Source organism: Mobula hypostoma, chromosome 11 (genome assembly GCF_963921235.1).
Source record: "Mobula hypostoma chromosome 11, sMobHyp1.1, whole genome shotgun sequence".
Classification (NCBI taxonomy): domain Eukaryota; kingdom Metazoa; phylum Chordata; class Chondrichthyes; order Myliobatiformes; family Myliobatidae; genus Mobula; species Mobula hypostoma.
In genome coordinates this window covers 58,413,380-58,434,869 of record NC_086107.1, presented here as the reverse complement: position 1 = coordinate 58,434,869, position 21,490 = coordinate 58,413,380, and the positions used below count along the sequence as shown (strand labels likewise).

The window sequence follows — 21,490 nt, the reverse complement described above, 5'->3', positions numbered from 1 at the left end:
ATGCGGAGTGGGCTCTTCTAGCACTTCGAGCCACGCAGTCCTGCATTCCCCGATTTAATCAAGGGACAATTTACAATGACCAATTAACCTACCAATCTGTACGTTTTCAGACTGTGGGAGGAAACAGGCGCACCTGGGGGAAACCCATGTGGTCAAAGGGAGAACGTACAATCTCCCTACAGTTGGTGGCAGGAATTGAATCTGGGCCGTTGGTACTGTAACGAGTTGTGCTAACCACTATGGTATCATGCTGCCCATACTGGTTTGTGAATGGAACTTCTGTTATTTACAGTTCTGCTTTGTGATTATTAGGATGACTTGTTATCTTAATGTTTGGGTGCTATTGATTCCAGTATTATTGGTAGCAATGGTTATTGTGCATTTCTAATTTTTAGTTCTGATTGCACTTTATTGGTGGTCTTGGATATTGTTCATTTTTTAATAGTGGAGATTCTGTTTTTTGCAAATATTAGTGGTCCTAATTCCTCAACTATCTGTGGATTTAATCATTTTTAATTACAGGTGGTTCTTGTGAACCTCCAGTGATCTGTTGATTATGTGTTCCTTCAATATTGAGGTTTCCGATTCTACATAATTTTTGCAGTTGAAGTCTTTACTAACTCTTTTGAATTAATGGTGGAGAGGAGGTCGCTAAACATACTGTTAGCCATTATTGTCAACCTGGCACATCTTCTCCATCACCCATTGAATAAGCTGCGAAACACCCTTTTGAACAGACTCATTCAGCTTCGCTGTCACAAGGATCTTTACAGAAAATCTTTCCTACCAAATGCAAGAGGCATATACAACAGTTCACCTCTGTGCGACAGGAGAATACACGTCATAGTACAATAATCTCTGTTTTTTTATTTCTTGCATTATTATTGCATATTATTGTACATTGGTAAATTATTATTGTGTATATTATTATTCGGTACTTCACTCTTCATTAAGTCTGCACATTGCCAAGTGTACTTTTAAATGTTTGTGCTGTAGCAAAAGAATTTCCCACTTGGGAACAATAAATATTATTATTATTATTATTATTATTTGTACCCAATTCATCTGTTTATGGTACTGATCTTGTCCTTTTATTGGTGGGTTGGTAGTTCTTTTACTAATGTTATCAAATCTATTATTGATGTCTCCCTGAATTATTAGTGCTGTTGAATTGGCTGTTATTGCAGGCAGAGTCTGAATCTGCTTCCAGGCTGAGACAAACATATTGGAAGGAATATAATTGAAACTTAAGACTGTTAATTTATTCAGCACCTACAACTATTTAAATAAATAAGTTGGTAAAGCACATAAATAAATTGAAAGCATGTTCCTCACTGAGTTTAGATGGGTGGGGTAGGATGGCTCGCTGATTGAAATAGTGACAATTTTGTTAAAAATCTATAGGTGCTAGTAATCTAAAAAAAATCCAAAACAAAATGCTAGATAAACATAATGGGTCAGACAGCATCTCAACTTCTTGTGAAGGTAAACAGAGTTCTTCAGGTGAAATATGGACTCTGCTTCAGCAGATGTTGCATGACCTGCTAATTGTTTCCAACAATTTTTTGGTTTTATTCCTGGTTATAAGAATGATGTCTTGACACCATTTACTTAAGATTTCTACTCATTAGTCTTGAACTCCTTTATTGACTTCGCAGATGTTGTCAAACATATAGCTTTTATGTAATTCTGTATTAAATTCACTTCAACTTTCAAAAGAATTTGCCAAGCATTTTAACATTGGCTGCATATATATTGCATTAATTGACCTGATGGTCATCAACTTGTAAAATAAGACAAAAAAAGACATGCAACACACATCAAAGTTGCTGGTGTACGCAGCAGGCCAGGCAGCATCTCTAGGAAGAGGTACAGCATCTGCAGAATTCCTCGTGTTTACAAAAAAAGACATGTTTTTCTTGCTCCATGTTGTCTCTTATTTGTGGAGCTCTGTAGTTATGGCCAGACAAATATGTTTCCTGGGGTTACACCCTGAGTTTTCCCAGACATAAGTTGTCAGAAATGAAGTTTGGACAACGTTCAGTCATTAAACTTTAAACAAGCTACAGATTAGAAGTTTAGTCATCAATTAAAAGCATTAAAAACAGTGCAGAGTGGGAGACATGCACCTATTTGATCTGCTGCTGTTGGTCTTAATATTCCTTCTGTACCTTCTGGCAGTCAATCACAGCCTTCTTCACCTGGTGATCCACTTTAAGAAGTGAGAGTAATATCAAGAATTTAGCATATACTGACGTTGACCGCTGGTGACTGACCAAGCCTTGGATCATGCAGCCTGAAATCACAAGCAAGACAGGGGCCAGTACAGTTAGGGGTGCAGACCAGGAAATATTAATGTTGACTAAAACTGAGCCACATGGCTGTAACTGGCAAATATATAAGTCTTTATTCACATTGCAATCCTTCAGAGATAATCCAAGAGAACCCAAAAGCTTTCATCCTCCTGTCTTGATTGTTTTATATTTCTTCAACACAAAGGTTACAATAAACAATGAACTAAAATTTCAGTTCAGAATCAGGTTTAATATCACTTTGTATGTTGTGGAATTTGTTAACTTAGCAGAAGCAGTACAATGCAATACATGATAAATATAGAAAAAAATAAATGAATTACAATAAGTATACATATATTAAATAGTTAAACTAAAAATAGTGCAAGCACATAATAAAAAGAGTGAGGTAGTGTTTATGTTCAATGTCCATTTAGAAATCGGATGGCAGAGGGGAGGAAGCTGTTCCTATATCGCTGAGTGTGTGCCTTCAGGTTTCTGTACCTCCTTCCTAATGTTAACAATGAGAAGAGGGCACGTCCTGGGTGATGGGGGTTCTAAATAATGAACACCACCTTTCTGAGGCTCCACTCCTTGAAGATGTCTTGGATACTACAGAGGCTAGTACCCATGATCGAGTGGACTGATTTTACAACTTCCTGTAGCTTCTTTCAATCCTGATACTTAAGTTCTATTTAAGTTGAAAATTTGGAATGTAGTCTTCATATTATTATTTGTATTGTAGTCTGCTTCAAAAGGGCAACAAGCATGACTGTGCCAAAGAAGAAATGACTATCACCCACTTGCACTCACATTTACTGTGATGAAGTGCTTTGAGAGGTTTTGTTATGGCTAGAATCAACTCCTGCCAAAGCAAAGACCTGATCCCTCTGCAAGTTGCTTATTGCCACAATAGGTCTACAGGAAATGCAATCTCACCAGCTCTCCGCACAGTCTTGGATCAGTTCCTGGACCAGCCTTGGCCGTCCCTTTGGGAGCTGAACGTCCAAGGATATACAGTGTATCAGAAAGATAGGTTAGTAGGCAGAGGGGTTGGTGTGGCCCTGTGCATAAGAAATAATATTAAATCATTAGAAAGGGATGACATAGGATCGGAAAGTGTAGAAGTCTCTATGGGTTGAGTTAAGAAATGGAAAGGGTAAAAGGACCCTAATGACAGTTATATTGAGGCCTCCAAACAGCAGCTGAGATCTGGATTTACAAATTACAGCAGGAGATAGAAAGGACATATCAGAAGGGCAATGTCATGATAATAGTTGGGATTTTAACATGGAAGTGGATTGGGAAAACCAGGCCAGTACTGGACCTCAAGAGAGGATTTGTAGAATGTCTAAGGGATGGCTTTTTAGAACAGCTTGTTGTTGAGCCCACTAGGGGATCGGCTGTGCTGGTTTGGCTGTTGCACAATGATCCGGAGATGATAAGAGAGCTTAAGGTTAAGGAACCCTTAGGGAACAGTGATCACAATATGATCGAGTTCACTTTGAATTTTGAGAAGGAGAAACTAAATCTAATGTGTCATATTTCAGTGGAATAAAGGAAATTACAATGGCATGAGAGGGGAACTGGCCAAGGTTGGCTGGAAAGGGACGCTAGCATGAAGGAGAGCAGAGCAGCAATGGCTGGAGTTTCTGCGAAAAATGAGGGAAGTGCAAGACAGATATATTCCAAATAAGAAATTTTCGAATGGAGGAATGACAGTACCGTAGCTGACAAGTGAAGTCAGAGCCAAAGTAAAAGCGAAAGAGAGAGCATGCAAGGAAATCAAAGCTAGTGGGAAGATAGAGGATTGGAAGCTTATAAAAACTTGCAGAAGGGAACTAAGAATGGAAAAAAAAATTATGAAAGGAAGTTGGCGACTAATATCAAAGAAGATACTAAAAACTTTTTTAGGTATATAAAGGGTAAAAGAGAGTTAAGCGTAGATTTAGAACCAATAGAAAATGACGCTGGAGATATTGTAATGAGAGACTCCAAGATGGCAGAGGAACTGAATGCGTATTTTACATCAGTCTTCACAGTGGAAGACATTTGCAGTGTACAAGACATTCAAAAGTGTCTGTGAAGTGGTTTGTGCAGTGAAAATTACGACTGAGAAAGTGCTCAGGAAGCCTAATGGTCTGAGGGTGGAAAAATCTCCTGTACCTGATGGAATGCACCCTTGGGTTCTGAAGGAAGCACCTGGAGAGATTGTGAAGGCATTAATGATGATCTTTCAAGAATCAATAGATTTTGGCATTGTACCGGATGACTGGGAAATTGCAAATGTTACTCCGCTATTTAAGAAGGGTGGGAGGCAGCAGAAAGGAAACTCTAGACCTGTTAGCCTGACATCAGTGGTTGGGAAGTTGTTGGAATCGATTGTTAGGGATGAGATTACGGAGTACCTGGAGGCACATGACGAGATAGGCCAAAGCCAGCATGGTTTCTTGAAAGGAAAATCTTGGTTAATTAATCTACTGCAACCTTTTGAGGAAGTTACAGTCAGGGTAGACAAAGGAGATGCAGTGGATGTGGTGGACTTGGATTTTCAGAAGGCCTTTGACAAGGCGCCACACATGAGGTGGCTTAGCAAGATAAGAGCTCGTGGAATTACAGGGAAATTACTAGCATGAGTGGAGCATTGCCTGATCAGCAGAAAACAGTGAGTGGGAATAAAGCGATCCTATCCTGGCTGGCTGCCAGTTACCAGTGGAGTTCTACAGGGGTTGGTGTTCGGATCACTGCATTTTACGATGTGTGCCAGTAATTTGGACTATGGTATTAATGGATTTGTGGCTAAATTTGCGAATGATACAATGATGGTGGAGGAGCGGGTAGTGTTGAGGAAACAGAGAGCCTGCAGAGAGACTTAGATAGTTTAGGGGAATGGGCAAAGAAGTGGCAAATGAAATACAATTTTGGAAAATGTATGGTCATGCACTCTGGTGGAAGAAATAAATGGGCAGTCTATTATTTAGATGGGGAGAGAATTCAAAATGCAGAGATGCAAAGGGACCTGGGAGTCCTTGTGCAGGATACCATAAAGGTTAGTTTCCAGGTTGAGTTGGTGGTGAAGAAGGCAAATACAATGTTGGCATACATTTCTAGAGCTATAGAATATAAGAGAAGGGGTGTGATGTTGAGGCTCTATAAGGTACTTGTGAGACCACACTTGGAGTATTGTGTGCAGTTTTGGGCTCCTTATTTTAGAAAGGATATATTAACATTGGAGAGGGTTCAGAGAATATTCACGAGAATGATTCCAGGAATGAAAGGGTTACCGTATGAGGAATGTCTGGCAGATCATGGGCTGTATTCCCTGTGGTCAGGAGAATGAGGGGAGGATCTCATAGAAACATTCCAAATGTTAAAAGGCCTGAACAGATTAGATATGGCAAAGTTATTTCCCATGGTAGAGGAGTCTAGGACAAGAGGGCATGACTTCAGGATTGAACGACGTCCATTTAGAACAGAGATGAGGATAAATTACTTTAGTCAGAGGGTGGTAAATCTGTGGAATTTGTTCCCAAGAGTGGCTGTGGCGGCCGAGTCATTGGGTGCATTTAAGGCAGAGATAGGTATATTCTATATTAGCCAGGGCATCAAAGGGTATGGGGAGAAGGCAGGGGAGTGGGGATGACTTGAAGAATTGGATCAGCCCATGATTGAATGGCAGAGCAAACTGGATGGGCCGAATGGCCTACTTTTGCTGCTATATTTTAAGGTCTTATGGTCTTATAATCTACAAGCTCCAAAATCTGGATCTCTGTACCTCTCTCTGCAACGAGAACCTTGACTTCCTCACTGCGAGCTCACAGTCAGTGCAGATCTGAAATAAAATCTCTTCCTCACTGACAATCAACACTGGTACACCTGAAAGCTGCGTACTTAGTCCACTGCTCTACCCTTGTTACACCCATGACTGTGTAGCTAGGCACAGCTCAAATGCCATCTATAAGTTTGTTGTTGACAAAACTGGTTGGCAGACTTTGAGATGGTGATGAGGAAGTTATGGGAGTGAGATAGATCAGCTGGTTGAGTGGTGTCACAACAACAACCTTGCACTCAACATCAGTAAGACCAAGGAATTGATTGTGCACTTCAGAAAGCGGAAGTTGAGGAAACACACTCTAGTCCTCATCAGGGGATCAACAGTGGAAAAGTTGCTACAACAAATTTTAAGGCACTTGCCAGTGATATTAAACATAATTCTGATTCTGCTTAGTCAGGTAAATTACTTATTTACAATGGTGGTAACTAGCAGAACCTCTTTGAATATTCAATACTGGTGTTTGTTTCAAAAGTCAGGCACCCAAAAGATACCCGTTATGTTACTGTGCTGAGAGATGAATTCATCAATAGACATCTAACTAGAAGGTTGAGTGACAAAAGAGATCTGTCCTAACAGGGATACACCTTTAGCCATGTGTTAATAGTGAGAACACTCATCTACACAAGAGATTCTGCAGATAGTGGAAATCCAATGTAACACACCCAAAATGCTAGAGGAACTCAGCAGGTAAGGCAGCAGCTATGAAGAGGAATAAATTATTTTGGGTTGAGACCCTTCATCAGATCTGGAAAGGAAAGGGGAAGAAGCCAGAATAGGGGAGGGGAAGGAGTGCGAGCTGCAAGGTGATAGGTGGAACCAGATGAGGGAGAAGGTAGGCAGGAAAGAGAGGGGGGATGAAGTGAGAAGCTGGGAGGTGATAGGTGGAAAATGTGAAGGGCTGAAGAAGATGGAATCTGACTGGAGTGGAGAGTGGACCATGGGTGAAAGGAAAGGAGGAGGGGCACCAGCAGGAGGCGATAGAGAAGGGGCAAGAGGTCAGATAGAATGGGGAATAGATTATGGCTTCCATTGTTTGCCAATTAAAACAACGAGGGCAATTGAAATATCAGGGCAAGTGCAGAAGTTTGGAAGTCGGTTGGGTTTTCCAACACTCTGCAGTCTATGAGAGGACTCTGGGAGGCAGTGTGCATGAGCCTCATTAGCGATGTTTGGCCCCCTTTCGTGATTAAAGCCTCCACTGTTTGCCGACTAAAGCAATGAGGACAATTGAAGCATCAAAGTGAGTGCAGAGGGTGAGCACTGGCTGCCTGTCTTTAGATCTCTCTGCTAGGCTACCTGAGAGGGGAGAGCATACCACTTGCAGACAGTGTTGCCCAGGGGTTTTTTTTGTGTTTTGGATGTGGAATTGGACTTTAAAATCTTTTATTCAGTCTTATAGCTTTTATAATCTGTGCTTTTGCCTGATCTTCTCAGCTTTATTTTGGGCGGGGAGGGTGATTTGGGGGTTGATGTGCCTGATCTGTTTTGTTTGCTTTTTACGTGTGGGAGGGGGATTTGAGCGTCGATGTGCCTGATCTGTTTCTCTGGGTTTTTGTGTGGGAGGAAGGATTTGTCTGATCCATTTTGCTCATCTTTCTTTCTTGGTTTCATGGCTACCCAGCGAATCAAAGCATTTCAGAGCTGTATACTTTGATAATAAAACGAACGGTTGAACCTTTGAAACTTTGAGCCTGCTCTTGACTCCAGGAAGGAAATCTGCCCATGTTCGCTCTCCCTGTCTTGACCATGTTATTTCTCCATTTCCTGAATCTATGCTAGCACCTGCCTTACTCAGTGTGTCCATCCCAGGACTGCACACTCTTTACTTAGGCACACCAGAAATCTACAGGAAGCTAAACTCCCTCAATCTCAGGTACCTGAGGCTCAGTCCTCTCTGCTCTCAATGTTTCACCCCTTGCCCTGGTAACGTAAATCTCCTCTGCAGTCGTGGGTGAGAGTAAATCAGTTATCGATGCTGATGGCTCTGTGTCTACCAACTTACCACATTGCTGGCCCCTTAGTAATCTGTTGGTGACCCCTACTGGAAATAGAGGTTGCCACGCTGTTTGTCTGAGCTGGATGCTATCCTCACTAGCTCTATGATCTCGTCAGCAGTCAGATTGGACAGAGAAATATCTACTGTGTTTTTGCATTTTTGGGTGGGTGACTCTCTCACCTCCCTCCCTTATTAGGACACCACCTCCAACCATGGCCTGAGAGGCCACAGCTGTAATAAATCATCTCCTTTACCCTTCTATGTCTTTTCTGTCAGTTCCTTGCTGGGAACCCAGTTCCTGGCACACAAAGCAAGCCTTAAGCATCTTCACAGCAGTTACATTTACTACGGCCTCTAACAACTTCTCTTCTCCTCCTCTGATCTATCTTCTCGGCCCATGAAACTATCACAGGGCAGGTTGATCCTTCTGATATCCCTAAATCTCAGATTTCATGTTTGGCTGAGTCAGCTCTTCCATCAGCATTTTTAGAAAGACTGGATCATTCCTCCCTGGATACTCCATCCCCGAGTATTCCTCATGCACCCAGTACTTACTCTCTGCATCATCACGGCAGGCTCATCAGCTCTCTGAACCACCGACATTATCGTTCCCCAGTCCTCTCGACTCTCCCCTCTCTCTGCCTCACTTTTCCCTGAAGGCATTGATTACATAACCATCCCACACCCCATGGGCCACATATTCCTTGGGCATTTGCTTTTACCAGCGTGTGCATAGTATACCTTTTGGGTGCATCTGGTGAAATCCAATCATTTCTTCGAGCTTGCGCCAGAAATCTGAATTTCCACAAGCGGCTTTAAGTGAGGGCAGCTCAGACAAAATGGTCTGCTTATCCCCAGGGGTGGAGGGCTTGTGAATGGTAGTAATCAGCTTCAGGGACTGGCTGGGGTCACCAGGTCTCTCAGCCTGCCGTTGTCTGACCGCAGCAGCTGCCATCCTGATATGTAATTCTGGGTATAGTCTCTCCCTCAAATATTTCCATACTAATTCCCACATTAGGCGGAAGAGAAGGGAAGGAAAAAATAAATCAGTATTAGTTAAATACACTTCTTTGCCACTGAACACAGGCTTTTGTATTCTCTTTCATTTAAAACTGTTACCCTAAAATCCAAACACACAGAAACACACTCATAAACAAGTACACTACAACACAGTCTCCCAAATAAGCACACATGCACTCCTCTGGTAACCTGAAAACTCCTCTGGTAACCACCTTTCACAAATGATGTTCCTTTCTCGTCAAACTGTCTGATAGCAGATGCCCTACTAAAACCACAAATGCATACGTGCCCCACTTTTATATACACCAGTTCTGTTCTCCACCATGTTCCTTGATCTAAGTGATCCCGTGGCTGTTGACCTGAAGGGATCCATGTGTGGGGTGCTGCAGTTAAAAATATTTACCCCCTTAAGCTGCCAAGGTCTCAGGTCACATTGTAGGCCATGAACATATCCTGGACAAGCCTGCAATTGTTGTGATTGACTAAAACTGAGTCACTTAGAAGCTGTAACTGGAAATATAGAGGTCTTCAGTCAAACAGCAAACCTCCGAGACAGAGAGAGTTCAGGAGAATTGAAGAGAATCCCACTCTCCTACATAAGAACATATGAAATAGGAACAGGAGTTGGCCATCTGGATCATCAAGCCTGCCCCGCCATTCAATAAGATCATGGCTAATCTGTCCGTAAACTCAGCTCCATCTACCCGCCTTTTCCCCATAACCCTTAATTCCCCTACTATGTAAAAACCTATCTAACTGTTTCTTAAACAGACACAATGTTTTATACTTCAACACAGAGATAAAAATAAATGATAAATTACAGTTTCAATTGCTGCCCACTTATTCCAAATTGCTATAATCAGCGACTTAAGTTTAACATTGGGAATATAGTCAGGTAAATTTACAGAATTACATGTTTGCAATGGCAGCTCATTGCAGCAAACTGAACCCTTTTGAATATTCAATATTGGTGTCTGTTCCAAAAGACAGAAATCCACAATATACCCTTTTTGTTAGTGTTCAGGGATGGCTTCATGAATATACAATTTACCAACGGGTTATGTGACCAAACAGATTTCCTGAACTGTGCATTCGGTGTGAGGGATACATCTTTAACGATGTGCTAACAGCAGAAACATTCATCAGTTTTCCTTCTCTACATGGTTCCAATGAGACAAAATCTGATTGATTGGTTTCATGAGGGAAAACGTATTCATTTGGAAGTTAAACTGTATACAGATTTTATTTCCTGAAGACTGGTTCTTATTTTAGTTAATCCGCAATTATGCTATCTATAATTTCATAACTCCAGAATTATCCCTAGCATTCCCACACACTGGGAAACCTACAAATAACTGGAATAATGGTGCAGGATCGTGTTTCCAGTGCCACAAGATGTTAAGCAACATCACAGATCTGGTAAAGACCAGTGTAAATGATTACAAAGCATATCTGCCAACATCTGTCCCAGTATTTAGAGAATACACCAGTATTCACATGTGTAACATTATTTTGATACATCTTATGCACATAATTTTACAACATATAGGCTAGGTACACATCGCATTATCCCAATTTAACTCCTAGTGAAAGAATGGAAGATAACAGCCTCAGGCAGAATATCCTCCATGTAGTTTGAAATAACTGTGGAGAGATTGGGGCAATCAAAAGATTGGGTGCTGGTCAGTACCCCACAGGATCTGGTCTACTTGCATTCCATTCTCCCTGTCACAAACCATTTCCCCCTTAACGAATAAATTCTTCTCGGGCTTCCAGCTGGATACAGGTATCGATTATAACTGAAGTTTCAATGCCAAACTCAGCCATCTTCTTCAGGGTTGATGCCTGGGTATGCCTAGTCTGGTGGTATTTATACCCCCATAGTCTGCCCCTCCTGGTTGGTTAGTCCTCATCCAATCAGGTTTCTGCTTTCCCACCTTGATAACAATCAAATTCCAGTTCTTACTTAGAAATGACACCTTCGTCTTTGTTAAAATTCCTTTCCTCTAGTTTTATTTCAATGGCTTCCTTTACCAAGTGGTCCCAAAAGCCATTGACATGGCACAGTAGTTTTGTGCCGTCAAAGTCAATCCTGTGTCCATTGCGAATGCACTGTTCTGCTACTGCCGATTTCTTGAGGTAATCCAAATGGATACATCTCCTGTGCTTCTTGATGCGTGTTTCCACTATGCATCCCTACTGGCCAATATATGATAAATGCCATATTCGAGCCTACCATCCTGTTTGCATTGTATTAGAATGTCCAGGAATGGTAGCCAACCATTGTTCTCCATCTCCGTCATAAATTGAATGTTGGGATGTATATTGTTTAGATGGTCGTGGAACTGATAAACTATCCCACCATTGGACTCAGAAAGGATTGTCATCAATCAAACTGAGCAAACTGGATGGTAGCCTCAGACATGGCGTCCAGCAGAAACCCACTCACACAGACTTATACCTCATCAATAACAACCACCATCATGCCTCCCAATGTACAGCAGGTCTTTCAACTTTGAGTAACCATGCAAAATATTTCGGACCTGGAGAGTCACCCCATGGAAATAAGACAATTACGCTCGATGTTCCTACAGAATGGCTACAAGGTGAAGGAAATCAATTAGATGCTTAAAAGAACGGACAGAAAAACCAGGAAACCTAACAATGAGGGGGAACCCATCGCTATTGCCTGTCTTCCCTATATTTCCACAGTTTCTAGAAAGATCACCAGGATCCTGAAGAAATACCAGATTAATACTTCCACAAACCCATAAGGAAGCTCAAGTCACAGCTAATACGGACTCAGGTCAACTGTCGTTTACAGGATTCCCAGTGAATGCAGAGCAGTATTTATCAGCCAGATGGGATGCACAGAATAAAGCCACATCAAGAAGCACAGGAGGTATATCCATTTGGATTACCTGGAGAAATCGGCTGTAGCGGAACACTGCATTCGCAATGGTCATATGATTGACTTCGATGGCACAAAACTGCTGTGCCGCACCAGTGGCTTTTGGGTCTGCTTGGTACATGAAGCCATTAAAATAAAACTAGAGAAAAAGAATTTTAATAAAGACGAAGGTCTTACTCTAAGTAAGAACTGTAATTCGATTGTAAATAAAGTGGGACAGTGGGAACCTGATTGGATAAGGACTAACCAATCAGGAGGGACGGACTATGGGGGTATAAATACCACTGGATTTTACATACCTAGGCATCATCGCTGAAGAAAGTGGCATTGAAATGTTGGTTATAATTGATACCTGTACTCGGCTGGAAGCCCCAGTAGAATTTATTCGTCATATAGGCTGGGAAAGCACTTGATGCTTTTTCATTCCTCTCTTCTCACTATCTACTTTGAGGCATACAATGTATAATTGAATTTTTAAGGCAGAACTATGGAAAGAATCGAAAAGATTTCCATGGATTTAATTGATCAAAATGTTGTTTCAAGCATCCTAGCTCTTCATGTAATTAACCGTACAGGTGTAAAATTCTTCATACTGAGATTTTTTAAAGCTTTGTTTCATGGAGTATCAAGCGTACATCATGTAGAACTCCTTTTATATTGCTGTCATGCGGCATAATTTATTTTTTGATGCAAAACCTGGGCGAACAAGCACCCATCCTCCCAGAGGATGGCGACCTCACCCTTTCCACTTGTTGCAATTGTGATAGAAACAGTCACTGACTGCCCTCTGCAGACCTGAGATAGAATTACAGTTGTGAGCCAAAATTGCAGATACCTTCCCAAGTCACTGCACAGAATGAAAGGCAGCAGAGGAACTTCATTGCAGTTAAAAGCTACTTGGAAAAGCCATAGTTATACAGGCTACAAACCAAGAGTGCAAAGAATAGCCTGGTTAGCCTGAGAAGTGCTTTTACAACCAACAGACACAGTGCCCTCCTCCTGTGTCGTAAATGTTATATGATTCTATAAAACTAGTTTTGTTGTAAAATGGCTAGGAGAAAGTCAGTGACAGTGAACAGTGAGCCTTATATCAGTGGTAGGAGTTAGTGGATGAGATTCTGACAGATAGAATTTATTTGTATTTGCAAAGGCAAGAAGAAAGGGCCAATTAGTGAGACACAGCATGGCTTCGTGCAAATCTCATTTATACTTTTCCCTCCCTCTCACCTTGAACAGGCCCTCTAATATTTGACATTTCCATCTTGGGAAAAATACTCTTGACTACCCATGACCCTCATAATTTTATGTACTTCTGTCAGATCACACCTCCAACACTCTAGAGAAAGCAATCAAGTTTGTCCAACCTCTCCTTATAGCTAATACTCTCTATTCTAGCCAATGTTCAGGTGAGTACCTCATTGGCTCTTCACTCAGTCCTGGAACAACTGGGCAGCAAAGATACATACATCAGGATGCTCTTTATTGACTACAGCTCTGCATTCCCCTTAAAACGAATACTGTTTTGTCATCCCCTTGAAACTAATCAATAAGCTTCACGACCTTGGCCTCAATATCTCCTTGTGCAATTGGATCCTCAATCTCCTCACTTGCAGACTCCAGTCAGTTCGGATTGACAACAACATCTCCTCCACAACCTCCATCAGCACAGGTGCACCACAAGGCTGTGTACTTAGCCCTGGCTCTACTTGCTTTATACTTATGATTGTGTGCCTAAATACAGCCCCAATGCTATTTTCAACTTTGCCAACAACACCACTGCCATAGGCTGAATCAAAGTTGGTGACAAATCAGCCATTAGGAGGGAGATTGAAAATCCGGCTGAGTGGTGCCACAACAACAAACTCTCACTCAATGTCAGCAAGACCAAGGAGCTGAATATGGACTTCAGGAGGTCCATGAGTCAGTCTTCTTTGGGAGAATCAGCGGTGGAGACAGTCAGCAACTTTAAATTCCTTGGTGTTATTATTTCGAAGGACCTGTCCTGGGCTCAGAACACAGGTGGAATTGCAAAGAAAACAGGGTAGAGCCTCTACTTCCATAGGAGTTTGCAAGAATTCGGCATGACATCCAAAACTTTGAGAAACTTCTATAGATGTGTAATGGGAGAGTATATTGACTGGCCACATCACAGCCTAGTATGGAAATACCAATATCCTTGAATAGAAAATCCAACAAAAAATAATGGATACGACTCAGTCCATCATTGGTAAAGCCCTCCCACCATTGAGCACATCTACACAAAGCATTATTATAGGAAAGCAGCATCTGTCATCAGCAAACCCCATCAACCAGGTCATGCCCTCTTCCCACTGCTGCCATAGGAAGAAAGTACAGGAGCCTCAGGACCCACACCACCAGGTTCAAGAAATGTTACTACCCTCAACCATCAGTCTCTTGAACCAAAGGGGAAGACTTCATTCAACCTCACTTGCCCCATCATTGAAATGTTCTCACAATGTATGGACTCACTTTCAAGGATTCAACTCACGTCCTCCATATTTATTGCTTATTTATTTATTGTTATTATTATTTATTTCTTTTTGTATTTGCACTGTTTTTTGTCTTTTGCACTTTGGTTGTATGCCCGGTTGATGTGGTCTTTCAATGATTCCTTTATGGTTAATGGATTTATTGAGTATGCCCACAAGAAAATAAATCTCAAGGTTGTATACTGTGACATATAACTGATACTTTGAACTTTGAACCTCTTCTGCACCCTATCCAAAGCTCCCACATCATCCCTGTACTGTAGCAACTAAAATTACTCAAGTTTTATGCTGCAAAGTGTTTGGCAGTTTTTAAATTCAATGCCCAAGTGATAAAGGCAAGTATCTTCTTTACCACTCATCCACTTGTGCTGCCATAGTGATAGTCCTGGAACTTAGAATATGGACAACCACTTGCAAGGAAAAGCCAGTGTATTTCAGACAGACCAGAGGATGTTTCATTGAGATGGTGATTCTCCAGCAATAGATGGCAATTATGTCAGTGTGGTTGCCTGTGAACAGTACACAGAGTGCTGAGAACAATCACCCTTTTCATACTTGGCTCCATCTCTTCCCAGACCTTCTTGTTTGCAGTGAATTCTAGGAGGTGGTAAATTATGTTCTTATCTCAAGGACAGTCTGCAGTTCAGAAACTCCGGCTGGACATGAGAAGTCTGAAAAGGAGTGTCCTTCTCACCACCAACCAAGCAAGATGTTGTTGCTGGCTTGAGAGTTTCGGTGATAAGGCTTTTTGTGAAATTACTGACAGTCTGCTTGGTTAATCACCCCACAGGATCTACCGTCTCATGCTGCAGGGCTCCAATGACATTTCATGTAAAGTACCCTTCTCTCTAAAATGTTCTACAAGGCACAGATGGTATGGCATGTTTAAAAGGAATTTCTGCAGTAACAGAAGCAGACCCATTTTTGCAACACTAGGCACAAGTGGTGCCTCAACACTGGGTTCGATTCTTGCTCCAATTCCTTCCCCTCTCCCTACCCTTTTATACTCCTCAGATCCATACGCAAGTGACAGCCAGGGGAATGAAGGCACATTTTTCCTCCTTTCTCCTGGACGTTTCTACCAAAGCAAACCCAACCCATTTTAAGCTGCAGATAAACTAGAAAAGATGTCAAGTGATTGGTGCAGTGCAGTCACTAGGTATGGACCACACTGCAGGAAGAACAGTGAAAACCAAGAACATCTTGCAATCATTGAGTAGGTTCTTTCCAATATCAGATGAGAGTGTTGTTTTTTGGTTACATATTTTATTTTCTTCACCCCACGTACCCTAATTGCCAGATACAGTAGTGAGAAACATCAAGACAAGACCAGTTCACATCAAAGACAGACGTGTTAAAATGTAGGTTATTTTATTCACACATTCACTTCCTCCTAATAACTGCAATGTTCTGACATAACTCAGTTCTTTCTACTGAGATGAATTTTCTCAGTACGTCTGTTTTCACTTTTTGCTTGTGGATTTTAATGTGAATATATACAATGAAGCTTAAAGTATTATCTGTGATCATCCCTGATGAACATTTTCACACACAATATCTTGTGCGTTCAATAATAGTTTATACAGCAACCTTCACAAATTAATATGTGTAAAACAGTGTCTCTAGTAAAGGACTGGTGGAAAGACAATACATTTGAACATGTGGTAAATTCAGGTTGCTATGGGAAAATAGCACTAACCAACTATTTAAGAATCATAATGACGTGAATATCAACTTCTCCATCTTCCAATAACCACTCCCTTCTGTTCACGTCTCCTCCCATTATTTTTCCATATCCCTCTGGCTCCTTTCCTCTTCTCTTTCCCCTCCTCTACCTTCATGATCTGCTTTATCAGCTATATCTTTCTTCCCCTGGTTCACCATCTCCTTCCCTCTACTCCATGGTCTACTGAACTCTCCTATCAGATTCCTTCTCTCTCAGCTATTTGCCTCTTCCAACTTCTCACATTATTCCCTTGCCTCCACCCCCACCTTCCTACCTCCCTTCTCTTACCAGGAAACTATTACCCTCTTGCTCCAGTTCCTACCCTCTCCTTACCCTTTTTTTGTGGCTTCTGCCTGAAACAGCAACTGTCCATTTCCCTCCATAGATGCTGCCTGACCTGCTGAGTTCTGCCAATGTTTTGTGTGTGTTACTCCTGCTTATTATGTTATATCATTTTCTGCAAGGACCAAGGTGAAATCAAGTTGCATTGTGATTTTGGATGATTTTGGGTCAAAGGTTTGTGTGATTAAAGCCCCAGCTCAAAGCCATACTCATAATTTAGTAAAATACTGAAAAAGTACTGCATTAGCAGAAGTGCTACCATTCAGATGAAGCATTACTGTTAATAAATTTCATCCTTTTTGGGTTAAATAAGAGCAATATTTTTAGTAGCCAAATAAGATCATGGTTATATTCCCTGTAATCCCTGGCCAACTTTTACCTCTAGTTAAAGAAAAAAAAAGGTTTTTTTTTGTCCACTTAATTCGTTTCTGTTTATAAGTGCTCGGTTTTTCCTAATTACAACAGCACTGACTCCTCAATGATACTTGGTATTTCCAGATAACCTGAGTTGAGTTAAAACGTTATAATGTCATAATGCTGATCTTTTAGTATGTTCTGATCATTAAAATGAGTTAAATAATCCAATGTGTTATGGTTCTGTATCAGGAGAGTCCAAAGCAATGCAGTTGTTTTGATGAAGGGTTTTTGGTAACACCTAAGGTCAGTGACCTTTAGACAGGAATAATCTGGCCCTTGTCTAGATTAAGTGAGGGACACAGATAGAAACATAGAAACATAGAAAACCTACAGCACAATACAGGCCCTTTGGCCCACAAAGCTGTGCCGAACATGTCCTTACCTGAGAAGTTACCCAGAGTTACCCATAGCCCTCTGTTTTTCTAAGTTCCATGTACCTGTCCAGAAGTCTCTTAAAAGACCATATTGTATCCACCCCTACCGCCGTCGCCGGCAGCCCATTCCACACACTCACCACTCTGCGTAAAAAACTTACCTTGACATCTCCTCTGTGCCTACTTCCAAGCACCTTAAAACTGTGCCATCTCGTGCTAGCCATTTCAGCCCTGGGAAGAAGCCTCTGACTATCCACACAATCAATGCCTCTCATCATCTTATATACCTCTATCAGGTCACCTCTCATCCTCCATCGCTCCAAAGAAAAAAGGCCGTGTTCACTCAACCTATTCTCATAAGGCATACTCCCCAATCCAGGCAACATCCTTGTAAATCTCCTAAATCATTGACTATGCAGCAAACAATAGAAACTTTGCTTCATCTTTTACTAGTGAGGAAGTCAGTAAACAGAAATAACAGTTATACATTACAAGTCCAACTCACTTGCTTTACCTGCAGTGATAGGAAGGTATTGGTTTGTCCTGTTGGCTAGGGGAAAGACTCTACTGAATTGCCAATATCTGCCTAGATGCATGAGCGAGCTCAAGGGTTCTATCTTGGCAGAGAGGCACCAGATGGTTGCCCAAGAAATAAAAAGCAAAAGACATCTCAAAGTTCAAAGTACATTTATTATCAAAGTATGCATGCAGTATACAACCCTGAGATTCATCTTGCCACAGACAGCCATGCAATAAAGAAACACCATGGAACCCGTTCAAACCTCATCCAACTCATCGAACTCCCTCGAAGACAGCAAAGCACCAGATCACGGATTCCAAAAGCAAGAAGAAGTAAAATAAGTAGTTTTGTGAACTGTCTGAAGGACATCACTTTTGGTTGTGTTGTTCACTGGAGCCAGCTTCTTCTGGCTTGGGATTTGAAATAATCAGGACCAGCTATCCTGGGATGAATGAAGATTTGCAGTTGATGGATAATGTTTAATAAGCTGTATGACAGTACTACTCAAAATAATAGATTGGCCAACATCTGAAGCATGCTGAGACTAATTATTGTTTCGGCTACATGGAAAAAGTGCAGATGACCACTGTGACCATGGTGTACGTTTTAATTGTCAGAGAATTGAGGTGTTTACTACAATATCTGATCCCTCTATGAGGAGGTGATAGAAAGGAGCTACAGGGAGGTAGTCAACTCTAATTTGCAGGAGGCAGGTAGCTGAGTGACTGCCAGAAAAGGGAAAGAAAATAGGCAGAAAGTCTAGAGTACACCTGTGGCTATTTCCCTCAATGATGTATAACACTTTGGATACTGTTGGAGTAAGGAAACAACCTATCAGGAGAACGTTGCAGTGCAAAATGGGATCAAAATAGAAAAAGGTGATGGACACAGGACTAAAGATGTTATATTTGAATGCATGAAGCTTATGAAATAAAGTAGATGATCCTGTAGTTAGAGAGTGACAGGAGTGACATTACTAATTTGTTGCTAAAAGGTCATAGTTGGATGCTCAACTTCCAAGGATACGCCTTGTATTGAATGGACAGGAGGAAGGCAGATGGGATGGGGTGGCTTTGTTGGTAAAAAAGTTTAAATCAAATCCTCAGAAAGAGATGACATAGGATTAGAAGATGGAGAATTCTTGGGGGTAGAGTTAAGAACCTGTAAAGGTAAACAATACCCTAATGAGAATTATATACAAGCCTCCGAACAGTAGCCAGGATGTGGGGTACAAACTCAACGGGAGATAGAAAAGTCATATAAAAGGAGCAATGATGTGATAATCACAGGGGACTTCAACTTGCAGGGATATTGGGAAAATCAGGTTGGTGCAGGATCCTGAGAGAGAGAATTTGCAGAATGCTTACAAGATGGCTTTAGAACAGGTTGTGGTTGAGCCCACTCGGGGATCAGCTATTCTGGATTGGGTGGTGTGTAATTAACCAGATTTGATGAGGGAGTTTAAGGAAAAAGAACAATTAGAGGGCAGTAATCATAATATGACGTAATTCACCTTGTAGTCTGAGAGGGGGAAGCGAAAGTCAGATGTATCAGTATTGCAGTGGAGTAAAGGGAATTACAGAGGCATGAGAGAGAAGTTGGCCAGAGTTGATTAGAGGGGAACACTAGCAAGGATAACAGCAGAGCAGCAATGGCTAGAGTCTCTGGGAGCAATTCGGATAGATGTAGGATAGATAAATCCCAAAGAAGTATTCTAAAGGCAGGATAAGACAACTGTAACTGACAAGAGAAGTCAAATCCGACATAAAAGCAAAAGAGATGACATAAAATGGAGCAAAACTTAGTGACAAGTTACCAGATAGGGAAACTTTTAAAAATCAACTGAAGGCAACTAAAAAAACCGCAAGGGGGAGAAAGATAAAATATGAAGGTAAGCTAGACAACAATATCAAAGAGGATACTAGAAGTTTTTTTCAGATATATAAAGAGTAAAAGAGAGGCGAGAGTAGATATTGGGCCATTAGAAAATGACATGGCAGAAGTAGTAACAGGACACACAAGTAATAGTGGACAAACTCACTCAGTATTTTGCAACAGTCTTCACTAGAATATACCAGAGTTTTGGGAGTGTCAAGGGGCAGAAGTGAGTGCAGCTGACTTTACTAGGGAGAAGGTGCTTACAAAAATGAAAGCTCTGAAGGTAGATAAGTCACCTGGACCAGATGGTGTACACCCCAGAGGTCTGAAGGGGATTGTGAAGGCATTAGTAATGATCTTTCAAGAATCAATAGATTCTGGAATGGTTCCAGAGGACTGAAAAAATTGAAAATGTCACTTCACACTTTAAGAATTGAGAGAGGCAGAAGAAAGGAAATTATAGGCCAGTTAGCCTGCCATCAGTAGTTGGGAAGTTGTTGGACTCGATTGTTAAGGACGTGGTTTTGGGGTACTTTGAGGTGCATGATAAAATAGGCCAAATTCAGCATGGTTTCCTGAAGGGGAAATCATGCCTGCAAATCTGTTAGAATTCTTTGAGGAAATAACAAACAAGATAGACAAAGGAGAATTGGTGAATGTTGTTTTTTTGGATTTTCAGAAGGCCTTTGACCAGGTGCCACACATGAGGCTGCTTAACAAGATAAAAGACAGAAAAAAAAATAGAAAACTTACAGCACAATACAGGCCCTTCGGCCCACAAAGCTGTGCCAAACATGTCCTTACCTTAGAACTACCCTAAGCTAACCCATAGCCCTCTATTTTACTATGCTCCATGTACCTAAAAGCCTATAACATTGCAGGAAAGATGCTAGCTTGGATAGAGCATTGGCTAATTGGCAGGTGGCAAAGAATGGGAATAATGGGAGCCATCTCTGTTTGGCTGCCGGTGAATAGTCATGATCTGCAAGGGTCAGTGTTGGGACTGTTTCTTTTTACATTGTATGTCAATGATTTGGATAACAGAATTGATGGATTTGTGGCCATATTTGCAGGTGATACAGGATAGGTAAAGGGGCAGGTACTGCTGAGAAAACAAGGAGGCTGCAGAAAGATTTGGACAGATTAGCAGAGTGGGCAAAGAATTGGCAAATGAAATACAGTGTCAGAACGTGTATAGTCATGTACTTTGGTAGAAGGAATAAAAGCATAGACAATTTTCTAAACAGGGAGAAAATATAAAAATCCAATGACTTGGGGGTCCTCGTGCAGGATTCCCTAAAGGTTAATTTGCAGGTTGAGTCAGTGGTAAGGAAGACAAATGCAATGTTAACATTTATTTCAACAGGAATGTTAAAGCAAGGATGTGATGCTGAGGTTTTATAAGGCACTGGCGAGGCCTCACTGGAGTACTGTGAGCCCCTTATTTAAGAAAAGATATGCTGACATTGGAAAAGGTTCAGAGGAGGTTCATGAGAATGATTCCAGGAATGAAAAGCTTCTCATATGAGGAGTGATTGATGTCTCTGAGCCTTTACTTCTAGAATTCAGAAGAATGAGGGCGGGATCTCATTGAAACCCATTAAATGTTGAAAGACTAGATAGAGTGGATGTGGAGAGGGTGCTTCCTATGGTGGTGGGGGAGTCTAGGA

The 21,490-nt window shown here is 41.3% G+C and overlaps 1 long non-coding RNA gene across 1 annotated transcript in view; it reads right to left on the bottom strand.

Moving 5' to 3' along the window:
• Positions 1-1,709: 1,709 nt before the first annotated feature.
• Positions 1,710-21,490, bottom strand: part of LOC134353778 (uncharacterized) — a 76,427-nt gene continuing 56,646 nt past the window's right edge. The window contains exon 3 of the long non-coding RNA XR_010019678.1: positions 1,710-2,296. This is a non-coding gene — a long non-coding RNA (uncharacterized LOC134353778). The remainder of the gene's footprint in view (positions 2,297-21,490) is intronic.